Source organism: Salmo salar, chromosome ssa13, assembly GCF_905237065.1.
Source record: "Salmo salar chromosome ssa13, Ssal_v3.1, whole genome shotgun sequence".
NCBI lineage: Eukaryota > Metazoa > Chordata > Actinopteri > Salmoniformes > Salmonidae > Salmo > Salmo salar.
The window spans coordinates 10,831,966-10,857,987 of NC_059454.1; the positions used below are offsets into that span (position 1 = coordinate 10,831,966).

At 47.7% G+C, this 26,022-nt stretch overlaps 1 protein-coding gene across 7 annotated transcripts in view; it reads left to right on the top strand.

The window, feature by feature from the left end:
• The window catches only part of LOC106566409 (myelin transcription factor 1), a 137,147-nt gene that overhangs the window by 53,821 nt on the left and 57,304 nt on the right, over nt 1–26,022 (top strand). The window lies entirely within an intron of this gene.

Here is a 26,022-nt window from a genome sequence, read left to right on the forward strand (position 1 = left end):
GGAAACCTACTGATCCTAACAGTTTGTTGAGAGCTGAGAGCTGTCACCTGCTTCCCTTGAAAAACAGTTTGCCCTACAGCCAATTCTGTTAAATCAAAAGAATTTGCAAAAAACTATCAGATTTCAACAGAAACATGGCTGTGATGCAAAGACAATTCAAGGAAAAGGAGTACAAAAAATGATCAGATCAATACTGCCATTGAGAAAATCCCAAACAAATCCAGACATGATCTCTTGCAAGAACAGTCTCGCAAAAAGAAACATTCTTGACAGTCTTGCGAAAAGCAACATTCTTGAGTTCTTACTATGCGCTATTCAAAGTGCTCTGAACAAATGAAGGGAATCGTTCACAAACATTGGCACATTCTGAGATCTGATGATAGTATCAGTAATGTGTTTTCAGACCTTCCCTTGGTCGTATTCTCATGGAGCAGAGACCTCAGAGATCAACTGGTAAACTCTGATTCACCACCTCAAAATAACCTTGCACTCCTTGCGCCTCTATTGGATAGAAACTACAAGTGTAATGGCTGCAATAGCACTTACAAATGTAGATCCTTCAAACACCCTCAACCGGGAAACAGAGGGGCCTCCCGAGTGGTGCAGCGGTCTAAGGCACTGCATTGCAGTGCTAGAGGTGTCACTACAGACCCGGGTTCAATCCCAGGCTGTGTCGCAGCCGGCCGGGACAGGGAGACTCATGAGGCGGTGCACAATTGGCCCAGCGTCGTCCGGGTTAGAGGAGGGTTTGGCTGGCTGGGATGTCCTTGTCCCATCGCACTGTAGCAACTCCTTGTGGCAGGCCGGGCGCACGCACGCTGACTTCGGTCGCCAGCTGTACAGTGTTTCCTCCGACACACTGGTGAGGCTGGCTTCCGGGTTAAGCAAGCAGTGTGTCAAGAAGCAGTGCGGCTTGGCAGGGTCGTATTTCAGAGGACGCATGGCGCTTGACCTTCGCCTCTCCAGAGTCCGTACAGGAGTTGCAGCGATGGGACAAGACAAAAAATACGGGACACGGATCCCAATCAAAGGAGTTATCACGTATGCCTCTAAGGCTGTTATTTAGCTCAGAACTTGTCCTTGTGGTAAAAATGATTTGGGCAAAACGAAGCACAAACTAAACGTAAGAATCTTTGAGCTTTGAAGCACAACAGTTCTGTCACTTTCCATGCAAGGCCTGTGTGTTGAGATCAATCATAATCTAATATACTGAATCGAAAGCTTGGGACTATAAGGTGGATTCTGAGATAATTGGCTTTAAAGTTCCGAGCCCTCATTGGTTTGAATGGTGTCAGCAATTTTTATATAAAAATTATTATCCCAACATGAATTGGGATATTTAGAGTACTAGGTAGAGAACATTGAACAGAACTAGGCTACGTCAATAACTACATTTTGACCAAAATGCAGATTTTATCGTCCCAACCTCTCGATATACCAAGATGCTTTTATCCTAAGTGACTTACAGTCAATACATTTTAAGTACGGGTGGTCCTAGGAATTTAACCCACTATCCTGTCGTTTCAAGCACCATGCTCTGAAGTACAGAGGACCAGGAGGCTGTGTTATAAACTGGGACCAGAGGTCAGAGGTTAGGGGGTCAGACGGTGTGATTGACTTGTGTCCAGGCAGTGACCCCACCGTGCTGACCCCGAGCCGACAGGGCCATGATCTGGAAGTGCTTTCGTCACCGTGTCTTCCGGAACCTTATGGCTCCGCTGCAGACATCCAGGGGTTAAGAGGCATCGAGTGGTTAGCAAGGTGTGGAGGAGCATAATACCTGGAAAAAATACCACTAATTGTGTTCCAATAAAGGTCGTCACTGAGCCAGGGCCAAACATTATGCAGGTGCTTGAAGAATGGCCTTAATTAGACTGTTACCTCACTGCGGTTTTATTAAAGCAGTAGCGTAACATTCATTTTTTCATAATGGAGTATAATCAAGTAATGGTTTCAGGTAAATACGTAAATACAAGGTAGAGTCTTTTCATGGGTAGATGACGATGCAAGCAGTTTGGAGTGGAAGCAATGTGTGTGTGCGGGGAGGGGGGGCAGTAGTTGTAAACAAAGATACTGTACAAATATAGTATATTGAATCTGGTTCTAAATGTGATCTGTCTGTTGAGTTTCAGAAACAGAAGTTACTAGATAAGTGACTTATTTCCTCATTTGCTCTTTCTCTCATTCATTTAGTTTTTTCACTAATAGCACTTGCACCAGTACAGATGGCCTATCTGACCCTATTTGATGGCCTATCTGACCCTATTTGACCCTGCTTTTCACAGCAGGAAAATAATCCTGCAGCAACAGGGAATGTGAAATATTATGTGGATTCTAATTAATGGATATTTTCAGGGAGTGATAGATTTTTTCGTTAGGGCAAATGAAGTCTGAAATTTTAAAGTGTAAATTACAAAATGTAGAACCTTTTTAAACCTTTGAATACACTACAATTTGCATTTCCTGCTGGGCAGGAAAATTCTCTGCAACAACAGAGTGATCAAGTTAAGATAGCAGATCTGTAGCACATGATGACTACTTCTGCCTCCCCTCTCACCCCTCCCCCCTAGCCCACCGCCAACACACACTGCATGGGTGCAGCTTTGGACTGGAGTCTGTTCAAACACACAATTGTGCGCAGTAAATAAATTACCCTCAGCTCTCCGCTTCCTTTCTGGCCAGCCGGCAGCCTTCAGACCAGCTGGCTGAGATAATGGGGCCGGGTGGGGAGACAGGGGACAAAGGGGAGAGACCTCCAAGGCAGGTTGAGAGAGACTAGACACTGTCACTACACACCGTCACTACACACCGTCACTAGACATCACTACACACCGTCACTAGACATCACTACACACCGTCACTAGTCATAACTACACACCGTCACTACACACCATCACTAGTCGTCACTACACACCGTCACTACACACCATCACTAGTTGTCACTACACACCGTCACTACACACCGTCACTACACACCGTCACTACACACCATCACTAGTTATCCCTACACACCGTCACTACACACCATCAGTAGACACCGTCCCTAGTTATCCCTACACACCGTCCCTAGTTATCCCTACACACCGTCACTACACACCATCAGTAGACACCGTCCCTAGTTATCCCTACACACCGTCAATAGACACCATCACTAGTTATCCCTACACACCGTCACTAGTCATCACTACACACCGTCACTAGACACTGTCACTAGTCATAACTACACACCGTCAATAGACACCGTCACTAGTCATCACTACACACCGTCACTACACACCATCAGTAGACACCGTCCCTAGTTATCCCTACACACCGTCAATAGACACCATCACTAGTTATCCCTACACACCGTCACTAGTCATCACTACACAACGTCACTAGACACTGTCACTAGTCATAACTACACACCGTCACTACACACCGTCACTACACACCATCACTAGACACCGTCACTAGTTATCCCTACACACCATCACCACACCGTCAATAGACACCATCGCTAGTCATACCTACACAGCTTCACTACACACCGTCACTAGTCATCACTACACACCATCACTAGTCATCACTAGACACTGTCACTAGTCATCACTACACACCGTCACCAGTCATCACTACACACCATCACTAGTCATCACTACACACCGTCACCAGTCATCACTACACACCGTCACCATTCATCACTACACATCGTCACTACACACCGTCACCGTTCATCACTACACACCGTCACTACACACCGTCACTAGTCATCACTACACACCATCACTAGTCATCACTAGACACCGTCACTAGTCATCACTACACACCGTCACTACACACCGTCACTAGTCATCACTACACACCATCACTACACACCGTCACAAGTCATAACTACACACCGTCACTACACACCGTCACTAGTCATCACTACACACCGTCACTACACACCGTCACTACACACCGTCACTACACACCGTCACTAGACACCGTCACTACACACCGTCACTAGTCATCACTACACACCATCACTACACACCGTCACAAGTCATAACTACACACCGTCACTACACACCGTCACTAGTCATCACTACACACCGTCACTACACACCGTCACTACACACCGTCACTACACACCGTCACTAGACACCGTCACTACACACCGTCACTAGACACTGTCCCTAGTTATCCCTACACACCGTCAATAGACACCGTCACTAGTCATCACTACACAACGTCACTAGTCATCACTACACACCGTCACTAGTCATCACTACACACCGTCACTAGTCATCACTACACACCGTCACTAGTCATCACTACACACCGTCACTAGTCATCACTACACACCGTCACTAGTCATCACTACACACCGTCACTAGTCATCACTACACACCGTCACTAGTCATCACTACACACCGTCACTAGTCATCACTACACACCGTCACTAGTCATCACTACACACCGTCACTAGTCATCACTACACAACGTCACTAGACACCGTCACTAGTCATAACTACACACCGTCACTAGACACCGTCACTACACACCATCACTAGACACCGTCACTAGTTATCCCTACACACCGTCACTACACAACGTCACTAGACACCGTCACTAGTCATCACTACACACCGTCACTAGTCATCACTACACACCGTCACTAGTCATCACTACACACCGTCACTAGTCATCACTACACACCGTCACTAGTCATCACTACACACCGTCACTAGTCATCACTACACACCGTCACTAGTCATCACTACACACCGTCACTAGTCATCACTACACACCGTCACTAGTCATCACTACACAACGTCACTAGACACCGTCACTAGTCATAACTACACACCGTCACTAGACACCGTCACTACACACCATCACTAGACACCGTCACTAGTTATCCCTACACACCGTCACTACACAACGTCACTAGACACCGTCACTAGTCATCACTACACACCGTCACTAGTCATCACTACACACCGTCACTACACACCGTCAATAGACACCGTCACTAGTCATCACTACACACCGTCACTACACACCATCAGTAGACACCGTCCCTAGTTATCCCTACACACCGTCCCTAGTTATCCCTACACACCGTCAATAGACACCATCACTAGTTATCCCTACACACCGTCACTAGTCATCACTACACAACGTCACTAGACACCGTCACTAGTCATAACTACACACCGTCACTACACACCGTCACTACACACCATCACTAGACACCGTCACTAGTTATCCCTACACACCATCACCACACCGTCAATAGACACCATCGCTAGTCATAACTACACAGCTTCACTACACACCGTCACTAGTCATCACTACACACCGTCACTAGTCATCACTAGACACCGTCACTAGTCATCACTACACACCATCACCAGTCATCACTACACACCGTCACTAGTCATCACTACACACCGTCACTAGTCATCACTACACACCGTCACTACACACCGTCACTACACACCGTCACTACACACCGTCACTAGTCATCACTACACACCGTCACTACACACCGTCACTAGTCATCACTACCCACCGTCACTACACACCATCATCAGTCATCACTACACACCATCACTAGTCATCACTACACACCGTCACCAGTCATCACTACACACCGTCACCAGTCATCACTACACACCGTCACCAGTCATCACTACACACCGTCACTACACACCGTCACTAGTCATCACCACACACCGTCACTAGTCATCACTACACACCGTCACTAGTCATCACTACACACCGTCACTAGTCATCACTACACACCGTCACTACACACCGTCACTAGTCATCACTACACACCATCACTAGTCATCACTACCCACCGTCACTACACACCGTCACTAGTCATCACTACACACCGTCACTAGTCATCACTACACACCATCACTAGTCATCACTACCCACCGTCACTACACACCGTCACTACACACCGTCACTACACACCGTCACTAGTCATCACTACACACCGTCACTAGTCATCACTACACACCGTCACTACACACCGTCACTAGTCATCACTACCCACCATCACTACACACCGTCACTAGTCATCACTACACACCGTCACTACACACCGTCACTAGTCATAACTACACACTGTCACTACACACTGTCACTAGTCATCACTACACACCGTCACTACACACCGTCACTACACACCGTCACTAGACACCATCATAACTACACACCGTCACTACACACCGTCACTAGTCATCACTACACACCGTCACTACACACCGTCACTACACACCGTCACTAGTCATAACTACACACCGTCACCAGTCATCAAAACCTACACTAGTATACACTAGACAGTGTCACTGGTCATCACAACACACCGTCACCAGTCATCACCACACACCGTCACTAGTCATCACTACACAAAATCACTAGTGGTGAAGTAGATGGTATAAAATACAGTATATACATGTGATATGAGTAATATAAGATATGTAAACATTATTAAAGTGGCATTATATAAAGTGACTAGTGATCCATTTATTAAAGTGGACAGTGATTGGGTCTCAATGTAGGCAGCAGCCTCTCTGAGTTAGTGATGGCTGTTTAGCAGTCTGATGGCCTTGAGATAGAAGCTGTTTTTCAGTCTCTCGGTCCCAGCTTTGATGCACCTGTACTGACCTCGCCTTCTGGATTATAGCGGGGGGAACAGGCAGTGGCTCGGGTGGTTGTTGACTTTGGATTTGAACTCACAACCTCTTTGTTCATGGCATTCCGATCTTCCTGCTACGTCACCATGTCTGTTTCAATGACTGATTTCAAAGTAAATCTCAGCTCTGTTAAAAATACACAGAAGAAAAAGTATTATATTTCTCTTAGTGATTCAGGAGTAACATTAAAACGGAATAAGACGCCCCACCAACATTAGACAACTAAACCGAAAAACCTCCAGGGGACCATGACACAACGTCCAAAGAACGTCCTAAAAATGTCCCCAGGACCAACCCGGGAACTAGACAAAACCTCCAGGGGACCATAACACAACATCCAAAGAACGTCCTAAAAACGTCCCGGGACAAACTGGGATGTATATAAAGGTGCCCCAGAGAACGTTCCCTTGGGACCATCACACAAAGTCCTAAGAACTAGTAAAATGAAAGTCCTGAGAACATCCTAAAAAGGTTCTGACATCGTTCCCAGTGACATCCTGGAACATACAGGAAACTAGACAAAGATCCCCAGAGAACGTTCCCTCGGGACCATCACACAACGTTCACAGTGTCCTCAGGACGTCCCCTGTTTGCTGGGATGGTAGTATGGGACCAGTCACCTCATACTACGGTGGGACCTCTATCTGTTCTCTCCAGGGTGGACTAGAGGCTCCGAGGTAGTATGGGATTGATATACACGCCACTCCCCTTTGTAGGCAGCAGGAAGTTCAATGGCTGTGGAAACCATCTACTCTCCTCAAGGGGTGTCCTTTGGTTCTGTGGTATCTAGCTGGTTCCCCACAAACTACGGGTAGAAGGGTGGTCCCGCTCTTAAATCCCTGCATTCCTTTCTCTTGTTCTCTCAGAGTACTTTACTTTGATAAAATGACCCCCCCCCCCCACCTTTCTAATGGAAAGAGAGCTGAAGGAGGCAGCTGAATACTATGCAAAGAGAGAGAGAGAGGAAAGGAGCATGTCACAACAGAGATCACCAAATTTGTTTGTATATGTGCTACAGTTCATGTCATGTTTGCAACAAATGGCTCATTTTCCCATCTGGCTGTGGATTTAGTGTGTTTGTGCCCCGCTCTTAGCAGGGGTTGGGGTGTGATATTCCAGGGCCATGTTTTACCTCAGTGCATCTGCTCCTCTCTGGGCTGATTGGTCCAGGAGCTCCTGCAGAGACACTTCCTGCTCCTCTCTGGGCTGGTTGGCCAGGAGCTCCAGCAGAGAAACACTTCCTGCTCCTCTCTGGGCTGATTGGTCCAGGAGCTCCAGCAGAGACACTTCCTGCTCCTCTCTGGGCTGGTTGGACCAGGAGCTCCTGCAGAGACACTTCCTGCTCCTCTCTGGGCTGGTTGGCCAGTAGCTCCAGCAGAGAAACACTTCCTGCTCCTCTCTGGGCTGATTGGACCAGGAGCTCCAGCAGAGACACTTCCTGCTCCTCTCTGGGCTGGTTGGCCAGGAGCTCCAGCAGAGAAACACTTCCTGCTCCTCTCTGGGCTGGTTGGACCAGGAGCTCCTGCAGAGACACGTCCTGCTCCTCTCTGGGCTGGTTGGCCAGTAGCTCCAGCAGAGACACTTCCTGCTCCTCTCTGGGCAGATTGGCCAGGAGCTCCAGCAGAGAAACACTTCCTGCTCCTCTCTGGGCTGATTGGTCCAGGAGCTCCAGCAGAGACACTTCCTGCTCCTCTCTGGGCTGGTTGGACCAGGAGCTCCTGCAGAGACACTTCCTGCTCCTCTCTGGGCTGGTTGGCCAGGAGCTCCAGCAGAGAAACACTTCCTGCTCCTCTCTGGGCTGATTGGACCAGGAGCTCCAGCAGAGACACTTCCTGCTCCTCTCTGGGCTGGTTGGCCAGTAGCTCCAGCAGAGAAACACTTCCTGCTCCTCACTGGGCTGATTGGACCAGGAGCTCCAGCAGAGACACTTCCTGCTCCTCTCTGGGGTGGTTGGACCAGGAGCTCCTGCAGAGACACTTCCTGCTCCTCTCTGGGCAGATTGGCCAGGAGCTCCAGCAGAGAAACACTTCCTGCTCCTCTCTGGGCTGGTTGGACCAGGAGCTCCTGCAGAGACACTTCCTGCTCCTCTCTGGGCTGGTTGGCCAGGAGCTCCAGCAGAGAAACACTTCCTGCTCCTCTCTGGGCTGGTTGGCCAGGAGCTCCAGCAGAGAAACACTTCCTGCTCCTCTCTGGGCTGATTGGACCAGGAGCTCCAGCAGAGACACTTCCTGCTCCTCTCTGGGCTGGTTGGCCAGTAGCTCCAGCAGAGAAACACTTCCTGCTCCTCTCTGGGCTGATTGGACCAGGAGCTCCAGCAGAGACACTTCCTGCTCCTCTCTGGGGTGGTTGGCCAGGAGCTCCAGCAGAGACACTTCCTGCTCCTCTCTGGGCTGGTTGGCCAGGAGCTCCAGCAGAGACACTTCCTGCTCCTCTCTGGGCTGGTTGGCCAGGAGCTCCAGCAGAGACACTTCCTGCTCCTCTCTGGGCTGGTTGGCCAGGAGCTCCAGCAGAGACACTTCCTGCTCCTCTCTGGGGTGGTTGGCCAGGAGCTCCAGCAGAGACACTTCCTGCTCCTCTCTGGGCTGGTTGGCCAGGAGCTCCAGCAGAGACACTTCCTAACTATTATCTGATGCTTTTTCTCCTTTCTTTTCCCTGTGATAAGTGAACGTACCCCCAAAAAACTTAACAACTTTGGGTTGATGATGGGGAGTGTGACATCCACTGTGCTGTGCAGCACATATTTGTTTGCGCAGGGCTAACTCTGAAAACAAGATGTAGTCTACCATGTACTTTCCCTGTCTTTTTGGATGGAGTGAGTCATCTGTGGGCTGAAGCCTGAGCTGTTTTCATCTGGGCATTAATGAGGAAATCATCTTACTAGTTGTTTGATATCACAGAGAGAGAGAGACACAGTGGCACACACACGCACACACGCACGCACACACACACACACACAAAGTGAGACAGAGGTACTCTAGTCAGGCCTACTGCTGCTTCCTCAGAGGGTTCTTTGTTTCTCTCTCTCTCTCTCGGTCTGGGCTGAGTGGTCATTATCGCAGGATGTGGGTTGTTTTTTGCCTGGGTGTGTGTACGTGTGTGTGTGTGAGGGAGTACGTGGGCACACACACACACACGCACACACACACATGCTGTATATGCAGCTCTAGTGTGGTGTCAGGAAAATAACCTCTTACTCAACGTCAACAAAACAAAAGAGATGATCGTGGACTTCAGGAAACAGCAGAGGGAGCAGCCCCTTTTCCACATCGACGGGACAGCAGTGGAGAAGGTGGAAAGTTTGAAGTTTCTTCGGCGTACTCATCACTGGCAAACTGAAATGGTCCACCCACACAAACAGTGAGGTGAAGAAGGCGCAACAGCGCCTCTTCAACCTTAGAAGGCTGAAGAAATTTGGCTTGTCACCTAAAACAAACTTTTACAGATGCACATTTTAGAGCATCCTGTTGGGCTGTATCACTGCCTGGTACGGCAACTGCACCACCCACAACTGCAGGGCACTCCAGAGGGTGGTGCGATCTGCACAACGCATCACCAGGGGCAAACTACCTGCCCTCCAGGACACCTACAACACCTGATGTCATAGGAAGGCAAAATAGATCATCAAGGACAACAACCACCCGAGCCACTGCCTGTTCACCCCGCTACCATCCAGAAGGCGAGGTCAGTACAGGTGCATCAAAGCTGGGACCAAGAGACTGAAAAACAGCTTCTATCTCAAGGCCATCAGACTGTTAAACAGCCATCACTAACACAGAGAGGCTGCTGCCTACATACAGACTTGATATCATTGGCCACTTAAATAAATGGATCAATAATCACTTTAATAATGTTTACATATCTTCCATTACTCGTCTCATATGTATAAACTGTATTTTATACCATCTATTGCATCTTAGCCTTTGCGCTTTGACATTGCTCATCCATATATTTATATATTATTATTCCATTCCTTTACATAGATTCATGTGTATTAGCTATTTGTTGTGGAATTGTTAAATATTACTGCGCTGTCGGAACTAGATGCACAAGAATTCCAGTACACTCGCAATAACATCTGCTAACCATGTGTATGTGACCAATAAAATGTGATTTGATTTGTGCACAAATGTGATTTTATAAATAACATAAATAATATACAATATTATTATTATGCATACATTGTATGTGTTGTGCATCTGTGATTATGTAAATATGTAAATATGTGTGTGGTGATTAAATACATTTGTGTGGTGATTAGAGAGGTGCGGGGGGGCTGCCTTAATTGACATTCACGTCTTGGGCGCCCGGGTAATAGTGGGTTAACTGCCTTGCTCAGGGGCAGAACGACAGATTTTTACCTAACCTTTTGGTTACTGGCCCAAGGGCTCTAACCACTAGGCTACCTGTAGCCTAGTCTATGTGGTTTTCTGTATGTGTACATGTGTTTATGTGCGTGTGTATTTGCATGTGATTTCCCATCCGTGTGTGTATCATCATTCATGTTGTTTTTAATCTTGTCACAGTTGATTGTCAGTAAATGTAAAGCTGTCAGCTTTCTGCCGTTGTTCCTCCAGCAATCGCCATTAACACCCCCATTAATAGTGGATCACAGATGGAATTCATTTTCTCGCCTGCAGATGCATTTAGGCTTTGATGAGTTTTTTATTCAATACCCAGGCAGGGAACGGACAGAGAAAATCTGCTGCTTCTCTAGTGGCTTCCTTTTTTCTATTTTTTTTAGCGGCATCAATAAAAATGTGATATTGTCAAAATTATTCACAGTTACACGTCTTTAAACACTGCCTTAACAAATTACCAAAAAATATACATCTTATTTTTGTGTTTTGATGTGTAGCATATTCAAAACGTTATAGCCACATGTATTTTTTTTTTTTTTTTAAACTTTACTAAAACAATATTTGTTCACCTCACATTTCAGCTTTTCTGAGATTTGAGCGCAAAATGCATCAGGGCATTGCATGTATAGGCCTCTAGACTTAGGAGTCGATATGATATCAACATATAAAACACATCTAAAGGAAGATAAGCTTAGTCCTAACACCAGAGAGACTGAGAGAAAGATACGCTGGCACCATGTTCCCCACACAGACATGCATTTCTTTATAGCCTACTTCTCTGATAGGCTACTACTGCCATACATACTTCTCTGATTGTAACGGTTGTCGTCGGGAATAGAGGACCAAAACGCAGCAGGAATGTGGATGCTCATCTTGATATTTATTTTAAATAAAGAGAACACTAAAATAACAAAACGAAGACCGCACAAACAACAAAACAGTCTTGCCATACTCACACAGGTAAAAACAAGAAACAAGCTCCCACAACACTACACCAAACAATTACCCATATATAGGACTCTCAATCAGAGGCAACGAGAAAGCCCCTGCCTCCAATTGAGAGTCCAACCCCCCATTAACCTACACATAGAAATACCACAAACCAGAAAGAACATAGAAATACAAAACATAGAACATAAACCAAAACCCGGAAATAATACATCTAACACCCTACTACATAAACCATCACCCTGAAACACATCAACAAAATACCCTCTGCCACGTCCTGACCAAACTACAATAGCAAATAATCCCTTATACTGGTCAGGACGTGACACTGATAGGCTACTACTGCTATACATACTTCTCTGATAGGCTACTACTACTATACATACTTCTCTGATAGGCTACTACTACTATACATACTTCTCTGATAGGCTACTACTGCTATATGTACTTCTCTTATAGGCTACTACTGCTATACATACTTCTCTGATAGGCTACTACTGCTATATGTACTTCTCTGATAGGCTACTACTGCTATACATACTTCTCTGATAGGCTACTACTGCTATACATACTTCTCTGATAGGCTACTACTGCTATACATACTTCTCTGATAGGCTACTACTACTATACATACTTCTCTGATAGGATACTACTGTTATACAGCTTTAGGTCTAGCCTAGTGTTGTTTCGAAGTAGATTTGTTTAAGACTACCAACAAACACTGTGTGACGTTGATTTAGTCTACTGCACTAATTCAACTTAATACGAGCACAAAATTAAAAAGACAGATCGAGCTTCATTTAGCCAACGAAGATTTCTCAAAAAAATTTAACAAAACCAGTTCTTTAAATATTGCATATTTAAAGAACTGGTTTAGATTCCTAAATAAGCCTACAATATTAATAATGATATACAACAATAATAATGATAAAACAGGACATAATCTATACGTTTTATTGAGTTGCAATTGGCTGATACAAGCTGAGGCCTCTCTATACAGCCAGTAGCAGTAGAGACCAAGGCCCCTCCATACAGCCAGTAGCAGTAGGGGCCGAGGCCCCTCCATACAGCCAGTAGCAGTAGGGGCCGAGGCTCCTCCATACAGCCTGTAGCAGTGGGGGCCGAGGCCCCTCCATACAGCCAGTAGCAGTAGAGTACGAGGCTCCTCTATACAGCCAGTAGCAGTAGGGGCCGAGGCCCCTCTATACAGCCAGTAGCAGTGGGGGCCGAGGCTCCTCCATACAGCCTGTAGACGTGGGGGCCGAGGCCCCTCCATACAGCCAGTAGCAGTAGAGTACGAGGCTCCTCTATACAGCCAGTAGCAGTAGGGGCCGAGGCCCATCTATACAGCCAGTAGCAGTGGGGGCCGAGGCTCCTCCATACAGCCTGTAGCAGTGGGGGCCGAGGCCCCTCCTTACAGCCAGTAGCAGTAGAGTACGAGGCTCCTCTATACAGCCAGTAGCAGTGGGGGCCGAGGCCCCTCTATACAGCCAGTAGCAGTGGGGGCCGAGGCTCCTCCATACAGCCTGTAGCAGTGGGGGCCGAGGCCCCTCCTTACAGCCAGTAGCAGTAGAGTACGAGGCTCCTCTATACAGCCAGTAGCAGTGGGGGCTGAGGCCCCTCTATACAGCCAGTAGCAGTGGGGGTCGAGGATCCTCCATACAGCCAGTAGCAGTGGGGGTCGAGGCCCCTCTATACAGCCAGTAGCAGTGGGGCCCGAGGCCCCTCTATACAGCCAGTAGCAGTGGGGGTCGAGGCCCCTCCATACAGCCAGTAGCAGTGGGGGTCGAGGCTCCTCCATACAGCCAGTAACATTGGGGCCCGAGGCCCCTCTATACAGCCAGTAGCAGTGGGGGCTGAGGCCCCTCCATACAGCCAGTAGCAGTGGGGTCCGAGGCCTCTCCATACAGCCAGTAGCAGTAGAGACCGAGGCCCCTCCATACAGCCAGTAGCAGAGGGGGCCGAGGCCCCTCCATACAGCCAGTAGCAGTAGAGGCCGAGGCCCCTCTATACAGCCAGTAGCAGTGGGGCCCGAGGGCCCTCTATACAGCCAGTAGCAGTAGAGGCCGAGGCTCCTCTATACAGCCAGTAGCAGTAGAGGCAGAGGCTCCTCTATACAGCCAGTAGCAGTGGGGCCCGAGGGCCCTCTATACAGCCAGTAGCAGTAGAGGCTGAGGCCCCTCCATAGAGCCAGTAGCAGTAGAGGCTGCGGCCCCTCCATACAGCCAGTAGCAGTGGGGCCCGAGGCTCCTCTATACAGCTAGTAGCAGTGGGGGTCGAGGCTCCTCCATACAGCCAGTAGCAGTGGGGCCGAGGCCCCTCCATACAGCCAGTAGCAGTGGGGGCCGAGGCTCCTCTATACAGCCAGTAGCAGTGGGGGCCGAGGCCCCTCCATACAGCCAGTAGCAGTGGGGGCCGAGGCCCCTCCATACAGCCAATAGCAGTGGGGCCGAGGCCCCTCCATACAGCCAGTAGCAGTGGGGGCCGAGACTCCTCTATACAGCCAGTAGCAGTAGGGGCCGAGGCCCCTCCATACAGCCAGTAGCAGTGGGGCCGAGGCCCCTCCATACAGCCACAATAGGTTAGCAGCAGGGTTGTGTGTGGCAGGTGTGGCCTGCTGTATAGAATATATCACAGAACAGGCCTAGCTCTATTTATATGTCACGCGTGAATACTGTCATTCTTTTACAGTCCAATACCGTGCTTTTACGGTCCAATACCGTGCTTTTACAGTCCAATACTATAAAAGTCATAAAACCATGTGGTCACATACAATACCATAAAATACAGGCCCTGAAATCTTCACAGCAGGATTGTAGTGATTATTTCTGTGTTGTTGTTTGTATTATATGTATATATATATATATATATATATATATATATATATATATATAAAAAGCAAAAATAAAGATGTTCATATCAGAATGTACTCATGGTGAAGTACCTAAGTACATCAGTGTACTGTATGTGTTTTTCCCCCTTCTCTTCCCCCTTCTCTTCCCCCTGTCTTCCCCCTGTCTTCCCCCTGTCAATACAGGCTCACTGTAAGGTTCATAGCAGGGTGGTTTGTTGACGACCGCGCTCTGCTCTGTCACTGTGTATTGTCAACTGGAGATCTGAGAGTCTAGAGAGAGGCTGGTAAAGAGGTGGTGAGTGTCTGTCTGTCTGTCTGTCTGTCTGTCTGTCTGTCTGTCTGTCTGAAACAATATTCCTGGGATCAATAGCTTGTCAATATTTGTTTTTTCAGTCAGTGCATCTGTGGTGGAGTTGAATGCTTGCCAGCTGGTTAATCTGTACGGTGACCTCGGGTATATTCTGTACACTTGACACAATCTGCTTTCTAAAATAATCATTAGCCATGGATCTCTCTCTATGTTGGCTGCTATCCCTGGGTTGACAAGGGGAAGTGATTCAAAGTGTAGATGTACAGTATGTCATTCTAAACTCCTGGATTGATTCCTGAATGTTTTAAAAGGGGTGGCAGGTAGCCTAGTGGTTGGGCCAGTAACCGAAAGGTTGCAGATCGAATCCCCGACCTGACATAGTGAACATCTGTTGTTCTGCCCCTGAACAAGGCAGGTAACTCACTGTTCCCCAGTAGGCTGTCATTGTAAATAAGAATTTGTTCTCAATTGACTTTCTGTATAAAAATAAATCCAGTTAAAATTGCCCAGTTGTAGATGAGTGAGAAGGAAAGAGTGAACGTTCATTTAACTGAGGTCCTGTCTCTTCCTCTTAACCAAAAAGAACCTTCAAACTAGTGAACAGAAATGCCTGGCTTGCTAAACAATAACCCTCATTACCCATATTCCCTTCGTTGTCCTTCCCACACTTCTCTGTTTGTTGTTTAAATGGCCGAAGAGAAAATTGGCCAATTTGGCCTCTCCAAAACTCCTGCAGCTGCCGGTAATCGCCTTGTGTGTGTCAGCTGTAATGTGCAGTTAACCACGGTAGGGGTGTACAGAGTGGGGGGCGTGGAGAGCAGGTCACGAGGAGCAGAGCAGAAACCCCCAGGCTTGTCTCTGAAACTCCATTACACCAAACACTTTAAACAGCAGACTGGCTTCATTACAGACCACCATGATATTATTCAGAACTCACACGAGTCCCCATCTCTCTCCTCTTTTCTGTCTTTCTGTTTAAACTGGAGGACTGTCAGGAGGGGGGGAAGGAGGGAGTGAGGGATGAAGAGAGGAGGAAAGGCCCCAGGCCCAAGACTGTATACCCCGGGGTCTGACAGACATGAAGGAAAATAAGGAGAGAGAGAGAGAGAGAGAGAGAGAGAGAGAGAGAGAGAGAGAGAGAGAGAGAGAGAGAGAGAGAGAGAGAGAAATCAGTTATAGTGAATCAGTTATGGTTGTGAGGTCTGGGGTCTGCTCACCAGCCTGGCCAAGATAAAGCAAAGCAGTGCGAAACAAACAACAACACAGGAACAACACATGGAATAACACATGGAATAAACAAACGTACAGTCAATAACACAATAGAAAAAAAAGAAAGTCTGTATACAGTGTGTGCAAATGGCGTGAGGAGGTAAGGCAATAAATACGCCATAGTAGTGAAGTAATTACAATTTAGCAAATGAACACTGGAGTGATAGATGAGCAGATGATGGTGTGCAAGTAGAAATACTGGTATAAATACTGGTGTGCAAAAGAGAAGAAAAGTAAATAAAAACAATATGGGGATGAGGTAGGTAGATTGGATGGGGTATTTACAGATGGACTATGTACAGCTGCAGCGATCGGTTAGCTGCTCAGATAGCTGATGCTTAAAGTTAGTGAGGGAAATATAAGTCTCCAGCTTCAGCGATTTTTGCAATTTGTTCCAGTCATTGTCAGCAGAGAACTGGAAGGAAAGGCGGCCAAAGGAGGTGTTGGCTTTGGAGATGACCAGTGAGATATACCTGCTGGAGCGCGTGCTATGGGTGGGTGTTGTTATCGTGACCAGTGAGCTGAGATAAGGCGGAGCTTTACCTAGCATAGACTTGTAGATGACCTGGAGCCAGTGGGTTTGGCGACGAATATGTAGCGAGGGCCAGCCGACTAGATCATACAGGTCACAGTGGTGGGTGGTATAAGGGGCTTTGGTGACGAAACAGATGGCACTGTGATAGACTGCATCCAGTTTGCTGAGTAGAGTGTTGGAAGCTATTTTGTAAATTAGTTTTACGAGGGTATGTTTAGCGGCGTGAGTGAAGGAGGCTTTGTTGCGAAATAGGAAGACGATTCTAGATTTAATTTTGGATTGGAGATGTTTAATATGAGTCTGGAAGGAGAGTTTACAGTCTAGCCAGACACCTAGGTACTTGTAGTTGTCCACATATTCTAAGTCAGAACCGTCCAGAGTAGTGATGCTAGTCGGGTGGGCGGGTGCGGGCAGCGAACGGTTGAAAAGCATGCATTTGGTTTTACTAGCGTTTAAGAGCAGTTGGAGGCCACGGAAGGAGTGTTGTATGGCATTGAAGCTCGTTTGGAGGTTAGTTAACACAGTATCCAAAGAAGGGCCAGATGTATATAGAATGGTGTCGTAGAATGGTGTAGAATGGTGTCGTAGAGGTGGATCATGGAATCACCCGCATTAAGAGTGACATCGTTGATATATACAGAAAAAAGAGAGATGAACCTGGAGAAGAGTCCCCTAAGCAAGCTGGTCCTGGGGATCTGTTCACAAACATACCCCACAGAGCCCCAGGACAGCAACACAATTAGACCCAACCAAATCATGAGAAAACAAAAAGATAATTACTTGACACATTGTAAAGTATTAACAAAAAAACTGAGCAAACTAGAATGCAATTTGGCCCTACCTGACCACTGTGACTGACCGAACTTAAGGACAGTGGTGGAAAAAGTACCCAATTGTCATACCAGAGTTAAAGTAAATATCCCTTAATAGAAAATGACTCAAGTAAAGGTGAAAGTCACCCAGTAAAATACTACTTGAGTAAAAGTCTATTTTAAATATATTTAAGTATCAAAAGTACATGTGATTGCTAAAATATACTTAAGTATCAAAAGTAAAAGTAAATGTATCTATCATTTTACATTTCTTATATTAAGCAAACCAGACAGCGTCATTTTCTTGTTTTTTTTATCTACGGATCGCCAGGAGCACGCTCCAACACTAAGATATCATTTACACCACAATCAGAGGCTGTAGGGATGACCAGGGAGGTTCTGTTGATAAGTGTGAATTAGGCCATTTTCCTGTCCTGCTAAGCATTCAAAATGTAAAACTACTTTTGGGTGTCAGGGAAAATGTATGGAGTAAAAAGCACATCATTTGATTAAGGAATGTAGTGAAGTAAAAGTAAAAGTTGTCAAAAATATGAATAGTAAAGTAAAGTACAGATACCCCAAAAATCTACTTAAGTAAAACGTTAAAGTATTTTTACTTAAGTACTTTACACCACTGCTTAAGGAAAGATTTGACTAGGTACAGACTCAGTGAACATAGCTTTGCTATTGAGAAAGGCCACCGTAGGCAGACCTGGCTCTCAAGAGAAGACAGGCTATGTGCACACTGCCCACAAAATGAGGTGGAAACTGAGCTGCACTTCTTAATTAACCTCCTGCCAAATGTATGACCATATTAGAGACACATATTTCCCTCAGATTACACAGACCCACAAAGAATTTGAAAACAAACCCAATTTTGATAAACTCCCATATCTACTGGGTGAAATACCACAGTGTGCCATCACAGCAGCAAGATGTGTGACTTGTTGCCATAAGAAAAGGGCAACCAGTGAAATACAAACACCATTGTAAGTACAACCCATATTTATGTTTATTTATTTTCCCCTTTGTACTTTAACTATTTGCACATAATATGACATTTGAAATGTCTTTATTCTTTTGGAACTTCTGTGAGTGTAATGTTTACTGTTCATTTTTATTGTATATTTCACTTTTGTTTATTATTTACTTCGGCAATGTTAACATATGTTTCCCATGTCAATAAAGCCCCTTGAATTGAATTGAATTGAGAGGGGAGAGAGGGGGGGGGGGGGTGAGAGAGAGAGAGTGTCTGGCTTTTGAGAGAGAGAGAGGGGGGAGAGAGAGATAGAGAGAGAGAGTGTCTGGCTATAGAGAGAGAGAGAGCGGAGAGAGCGGAGAGAGAGAGAGTGTCTGGCTATAGAGCGAGAGAGAGGGGGAAGAGAGATAGAGAGAGAGAGAGAGAGAGTATGTGTCTGGCTATAGAGAGAGTGGGGGGAGAGAGAGAGAGAGTTTCTGGCTATAGAGAGAGAGGGGAGAGAGAGCGAGAGAGAGACAGAGAGAGAGAGAGAGAGAGAGAGAGAGAGAGAGGGTTGGGCTGCTGTGGCCTGGTGCTTTGGGAAGGCTGGCAAAGGGGGAGCGGGGCTGCAGTGTGTTGTGGGCCCAGGTTGAGGTGGGGGCTGTTGGGGAGTGTGTCACAGCATGCCGTTAGGAGTCCAGGGGCAGAGAACCAGCCAGGCCCAGGGCACAGCATGACGCTGCTTCCTGATCGGTGTTGTGACTGCTTCAATTACCCATCACCCCCTGCCACTGAGCGGGATCACGACAGGGCCTGTTGGAGGTCGTCAGTGGTTCACGACAGGGCCTGGTGGAGGTCGTTAGTGGATCACGACAGGGCCTGGTGGAGGTCGTCAGTGGATCACGACAGGGCCTGGTGGAGGTCGTCAGTGGATCACGACAGGGCCTGGTGGAGGTCGTCAGTGGATCACGACAGGGCCTGGTGGAGGTCGTCAGTGGATCACGACAGGGCCTGGTGGAGGTCGTCAGTGGATCACGACAGGGCCTGGTGGAGGTCGTCAGTGGATCGCGACAGGGCCTGGTGGAGGTCGTCAGTGGATCACGACAGGGCCTGGTGGAGGTCGTCAGTAGATCACGACAGGGCCTGGTGGAGGTCGTCAGTAGATCACGACAGGGCCTGGTGGAGGTCGTCAGTGGATCACGACAGGGCCTGGTGGAGGTCGTCAGTGGATCACGACAGGGCCTGGTGGAGGTCGTCAGTGGATCACGACAGGGCCTGGTGGAGGTCGTCAGTGGATCACGACAGGGCCTGGTGGAGGTCGTCAGTGGATCACGACAGGGCCTGGTGGAGGTCGTCAGTGGATCACGACAGGGCCTGGTGGAGGTCGTCAGTGGATCACGACAGGGCCTGGTGGAGGTCGTCAGTAGATCACGACAGGGCCTGGTGGAGGTCGTCAGTGGATCACGACAGGGCCTGGTGGAGGTCGTCAGTAGATCACGACAGGGCCTGGTGGAGGTCGTCAGTGGATCACGACAGGGCCTGGTGGAGGTCGTCAGTGGATCACGACAGGGCCTGGTGGAGGTCGTCAGTGGATCACGACAGGGCCTGGTGGAGGTCGTCAGTGGATCACGACAGGGCCTGGTGGAGGTCGTCAGTAGATCACGACAGGGCCTGGTGGAGGTCGTCAGTAGATCACGACAGGGCCTGGTGGAGGTCGTCAGTAGATCACGACAGAGGTTAGATACTAATGCCATGCCTTCCCCATCTTGCTTTAAGAGATATCCTTTCATGAGAATGGATGGAGGAGGACTGATTTCACAGTATTGTGAAGTGATGAGATGGTAACACTATTCAGCCAGACTAGGTTAGTTGGTTTCTATGGATACCACCTATACATCTCACCCCCTTCTTTATCCACCACTGCATGTTAACATGTTGGTCATTTAGCAGATGCTCTTATTCAGACTCACTGTAATGAGTGCATACATTTCATTTATTTAAGTCTCTATCTCCTAACCATCCTACACCATCATGTCATCTGCATACAGATGCTTCCCTCATCCCTGTTTCGATCAGCTGAAGGGAAAGGACAACTCAGATTCGGGACGTGGCAAAAGTGGCATGTATGCAGACCTCCACCCTCTATCACCATGGATACCTCCACCCTCTATCACCATGGATACCTCCAACCTCTATCACCATGCATACCTCCACCCTCTATCACCATGGATACCTCCAACCTCTATCACCATGCATACCTCCACCCTCTATCACCATGCATACCTCCAACCTCTATCACCATGGAAACCTCCACCCTCTATCACCATGAATACTGCCACCCTCTATCACCATGGATACCTCCACCCTCTATCACCATGAATACCTCCACCCTCTACCACCGTGGATACCTCCACCCTCTATCCCCATGAATACCACCACCCTCTATCAACATGGATTCCTCCACCCTCTATCACCATGGATACCTCCACCCTCTATCAACATGGATTCCTCCACCCTCTATCAACATGGATTCCTCCACCCTCTATCACCATCCCCCAGCCTCTATCACCATGAATACCTCCACCCTCTATCACCATAGATACCCCAACCCTCCATCACCATGGATACCTCCCCCCTCTATCACCATCACTCCAGCCTCTATTACCATGAATACCTCCACCCTATATCACCATGGATACCACCACCCTCTATAACCATGAATACCTCCACACTTTATCACCATCACCCCCAGCCTCTATCACCATGAATACCTCCACCCTCTTTCACCGTGGATACCTCCACACTCTATCACCATGGATACCTCCACCCTCTATCACCATGGTTACCGCCACCCTCTATCACCATGGTTACCTCCACCCTCTATCACCATCACCCTCACCCTATATCACCATGGATACCTCCACCCTCTATCACCATGGTTACGTCCACCCTCTATCACCATCACCCCAGGCTCTCTACCATGCCCTCCATGCCCCCATGCCCCCCTCTCCCCCCATGCCCTCCATGCCCCCCTCTCCCTCATGCCCTCCATGCCCCCATGCCTTCCATGCCCTCCATGCCCCCCATGCCCTCCATGCCCCCCTCTCCCCCATGCCCTCCATGCCCCCCTCTCCCTCATGCCCTCCATGCCCCCATGCCCTCCATGCCCCCCTCTCCCTCCATGCCCTCCATGCCCCCCTCTCCCCCATGCCCTCCATGCCCCCCCTCTCCCTCATGCCCTCCATGCCCCCATGCCCTCCATGCCCTCCATGCCCTCCATGCCCCCCATGCCCTCCATGCCCTCCATGCCCTCCATGCCCCCCATGCCCTCCATGCCCTCCATACCCTCCATGCCCTCCATACCCTCCAAGCCCTCCATGCCCCCCATGCCCTCCATGCCCCCCATGCCCCCCTCTCCCCCTATACACAATATGAACCACACGTACAGTTGTTAGTGGTCATCCTCTCTCTTCGTCTGAGTTCTGAGGCACCCAGCTGGCCTCCAACAAGCATCACTCTTATTCCTCAACAGTTGATTGTATAGATCAAGCCAATACCGTATTACATTATGGATCATGGGGTGTGTGTGTAGGGGGATTATTGCTCCCTTGCAAGAAAGTCCCCCCCCCCCCCAGGGTGACACATAGTGGAAGGGAAGGTGACGGACGTAGTGAGTGAACGAGGAGGGAGAGAGGGTGTCTAGCGTCTGCTAAATGACTTAAATGTAAATGTCTATATGTGTGCAAGTCTGGTGCCAAGACAGGGGAGAGGATTGGTGGAAGTTAGTCTCTGATTTAGGCCTCACACCAAATTTCTGGTTCTGACCTCCCAAACCCCCACCCATCCTTTCTCTTATTCTTGTAGCGTTTTCTTTCTTGCCTCCTGAAACAAGCCAACTACACTATAGGACATCTGCTAAGCTGATTCTATGGAGCTTAGCAGATCCACTGTGGTAGCAAAGAGATTAGGTGGAACAACATCCAACTATGACCAGGCCCCACAGCCAGGCTTTGTGCTGCTGTGTTTCAGTAATGCAGCGTTGTGTTGTGTGAGACTGTTACTGCCAATAAGTCATGCAGCACATGTAATGTTGTTGTGTGGTTGGGACTGTGAGCACAGGTCAGACAGCAGAATTGTGGCGCTGCTTCATGAGTACTTGCCTGTTGCCTTTGTTATAAAGCCCAGTTCATTCTCACTGGGAAGACATGATCCCAGACATGATTTGTTGTCGTATTGTATGGTACAGCAGGCAGTGAGATCAAGTTGCATACACAACTACTTCTCAAGTTTAATTTCCTACTACCTCTACAGGATCGGTGGGTCCCCCGTGGGACGGTTGAGCTAACGTAGGCTAATGAGATTAGCATGAGGTTGTAAGTAACAAGAATATTTCCCAGGACATAGACATATCCGATATTGGCAGAGAACTTAAATTCTTGTTAATCTAACTGCACTGTCAATTCACAGTAGCTATTCCATTGAAATAATACCATGCTGTTGTTTGAGGAGAGTGCACAGTTATGAACTTTAAAAGTTATTAATAAACCAATTAGGCACATTTGGACAGTCTTGATACAACATTTTTAACAGAAATGCAATGGTTCATTGGATCAGTCTAAAACTTTGCACATACACTGCTGCCATCTAGTGGCCAAAATCGAAATTACACCTGGGCTGGAATAATACCTTATGGCCTTTCTCTTGCATTTCAAAGATGATGCAACACAACAAAAGCATGTTTTTTTATGTGTTATTTTTCACCAGATCTAATATGTTATATTCGCCTACATTCATTTCACATTTCCACAAACTTCAAAGTGTTTCCTTTCAAATGGTATCAAGAATATGCATATCCTTGCTTCAGGTCCAGAGCTACAGACAGTTAGATTTGGGGATGTCATTTTATGCGAAAATGTGAAAAAATGGGGCGGATCCTTAATACTTTAAATACATTCAAATTAGATGTGTATACTGATATCTAAATGAAGAGATGGTTTATGATCCCTAATGTGTGTGTGTGTGTGTGTGTGTGTGTGTGTGTGTGTGTGTGTGTGTGTGTGTGTGTGTGTGTGTGTGTGTGTGTGTGTGTGTGTGTGTGGTGTGCTCAGTTGAAATAGAGAGATTTCATTAAGTTTTTGTTTCTTCTTCCAGATACCATTCACTAACTAACTAACTAAATAACTAAATAAATTGTTAACTAAATAACGAACCAGTTAACTAAATAACGAACGAGTTAATGAACTAACTAGTTGCAGGAATAACTAACTAGGTAACTAACAAGCTATGTAACTACCTAACTAACTACTAGGTTAACCAACTAACTATCTAGTTAACCAACTAACTAACTAGTTAACTAACGAAGAACAGAAAAAATAAGAAAGTTATAGAAAGCCAAAGAGCGGTGCTGTCAGTCTATTATTGGCCACAGTGACAGCTGGTCAGTCTGTTATTGGCCACAGTGACAGCTGGTCAGTCTATTATTGGCCACAGTGACAGCTGGTCAGTCTGTTATTGGCCACAGTGACAGCTGGTCAGTCTGTTATTGGCCACAGTGACAGCTGGTCAGTCTGTTATTGGCCACAGTGACAGCTGGTCAGTCTGATATTGGCCACAGTGACAGCTGGTCAGTCTGTTATTGGCCACAGTGACAGCTGGTCAGTCTGTTATTGGCCACAGTGACAGCTGGTCAGTCTGTTATTGGCCACAGTGACAGCTGGTCAGTCTGTTATTGGCCACAGTGACAGCTGGTCAGTCTGTTATTGGCCACAGTGACAGCTGGGCCCAAAAGCCCAGGCCGTTTTCTTCTCTCACACCAAGCCCATTAAATATGCCACTCGCTCAATGGCCCCGCAGCCTCAAATTACTGCAAGCTCCACCCAAAAGTGTGGCGGCCTTTGTCATTGTAATCAGGCCTTGTTTGTGGAGTGCTGCCTGGGGGGAGGGGGTCTTGGATTTGTGCAGGCAGCCAGTGAAGCAGGCAGGCAGCAGGAAAGGAAGGGAGGGCTGCTGGGGGGACAGTGATGTGGTAGTGGTCGGGGGACAGGGGGCTGAACTGAGCTGAGGGAGTCCCTGATTTAGCACAGCCTAGTCCATCAGAGAGACAAAGATGAGATGTGATGCCTTCTGGCAGAGCTGACCCCAGTCTTTCCTCAGTCCCCCGCCACCCCTGTGGTGACACCAGGGCCACAGCACAGGAGATGACGATCATACAACCTGGCACCCAGACCAAACTTGTGTGTGTGTGTTATAAATTCATAGATTTTTATAGGGAGGAACTCTGATGCTAATGTAAACAGACAATAGTTTTTGCATATCTTACGCATAGACCCATCACATCTATTTATTAGGTCTCCATAGCAACATGCTTATCTGAGTTTGATCAGATTTAACAAAAAAATGAGAGAGAGAGAACAAGCGAGAGAGAAATAGAGAGAGAGAGCGAGAGAGAGCGAGAGAGAGAGAGAGAGAGAGAGAGGAAGAGAGAGAGAGAGAGACAGAGAGGGAGGTGAAGTTATGTTATGCCTCTGATGGTTTCCATAAGTCAGAGAGGATGATTTTCCACTGTTAGTAGTCCGTCTGTGAGGCCTCCTGCGGTGTTGTGTGATCGTCTCAGCTCCATTCTACTGCACTTTGGTTCCACACAGTCTGACGAGACGCTGCTTTGACAACTTGATTCTTGATCTCATCTGTCGTACACCCACAATTATATTTAGCCCTATTCTGGTTGCAAACCAATTCAATGCTGAAATGTGCTTTTGTCTTCTCAAGTGCTTTGATTGTATCAGTGAGTATTTTGTTTTCATCCACACCATTTCACCCATTACTTTTCGTCTGTTATAACTCCATAATGGAAAGAGTGAAATTGCACTATAACAAGAAGCTCAAGGATATTGGATCAGGAATTCCCTCAGCGGTCATTTTACTCCACTAGGTGTTGTTAGTTCTTCTCTGTGTATTTGTTGTGTGTCTTGCTCTCCCAGACAGCTGTAGGGCATGTCACAATTAAGCAGCCTGTTCTATTGTGTCGTCCTGGTGATTGAGCAGGGGACAAGGACGTTGGGTAGTGGGGAGCCAGGGGGTGAAAAGCCTCTCTACGGCTGGAGAGGGGAGAGGGGATAGGGGAGAAGAGATGGGACAGGCGAGAGGGGGGAGGGGAGAGGAAGGAGGGGGAGGGGAGAGGAAGGGGGGAGGGAAGGAGGGGGGGAGGGGAGATGAGAGGAGAGGAGAATGGAGAGGGGAGAAGGAAGAGGGGAGAAGGGAGGAGAAGGGAGAGGAGAGGGGAGAGCGGGGGCCTAACA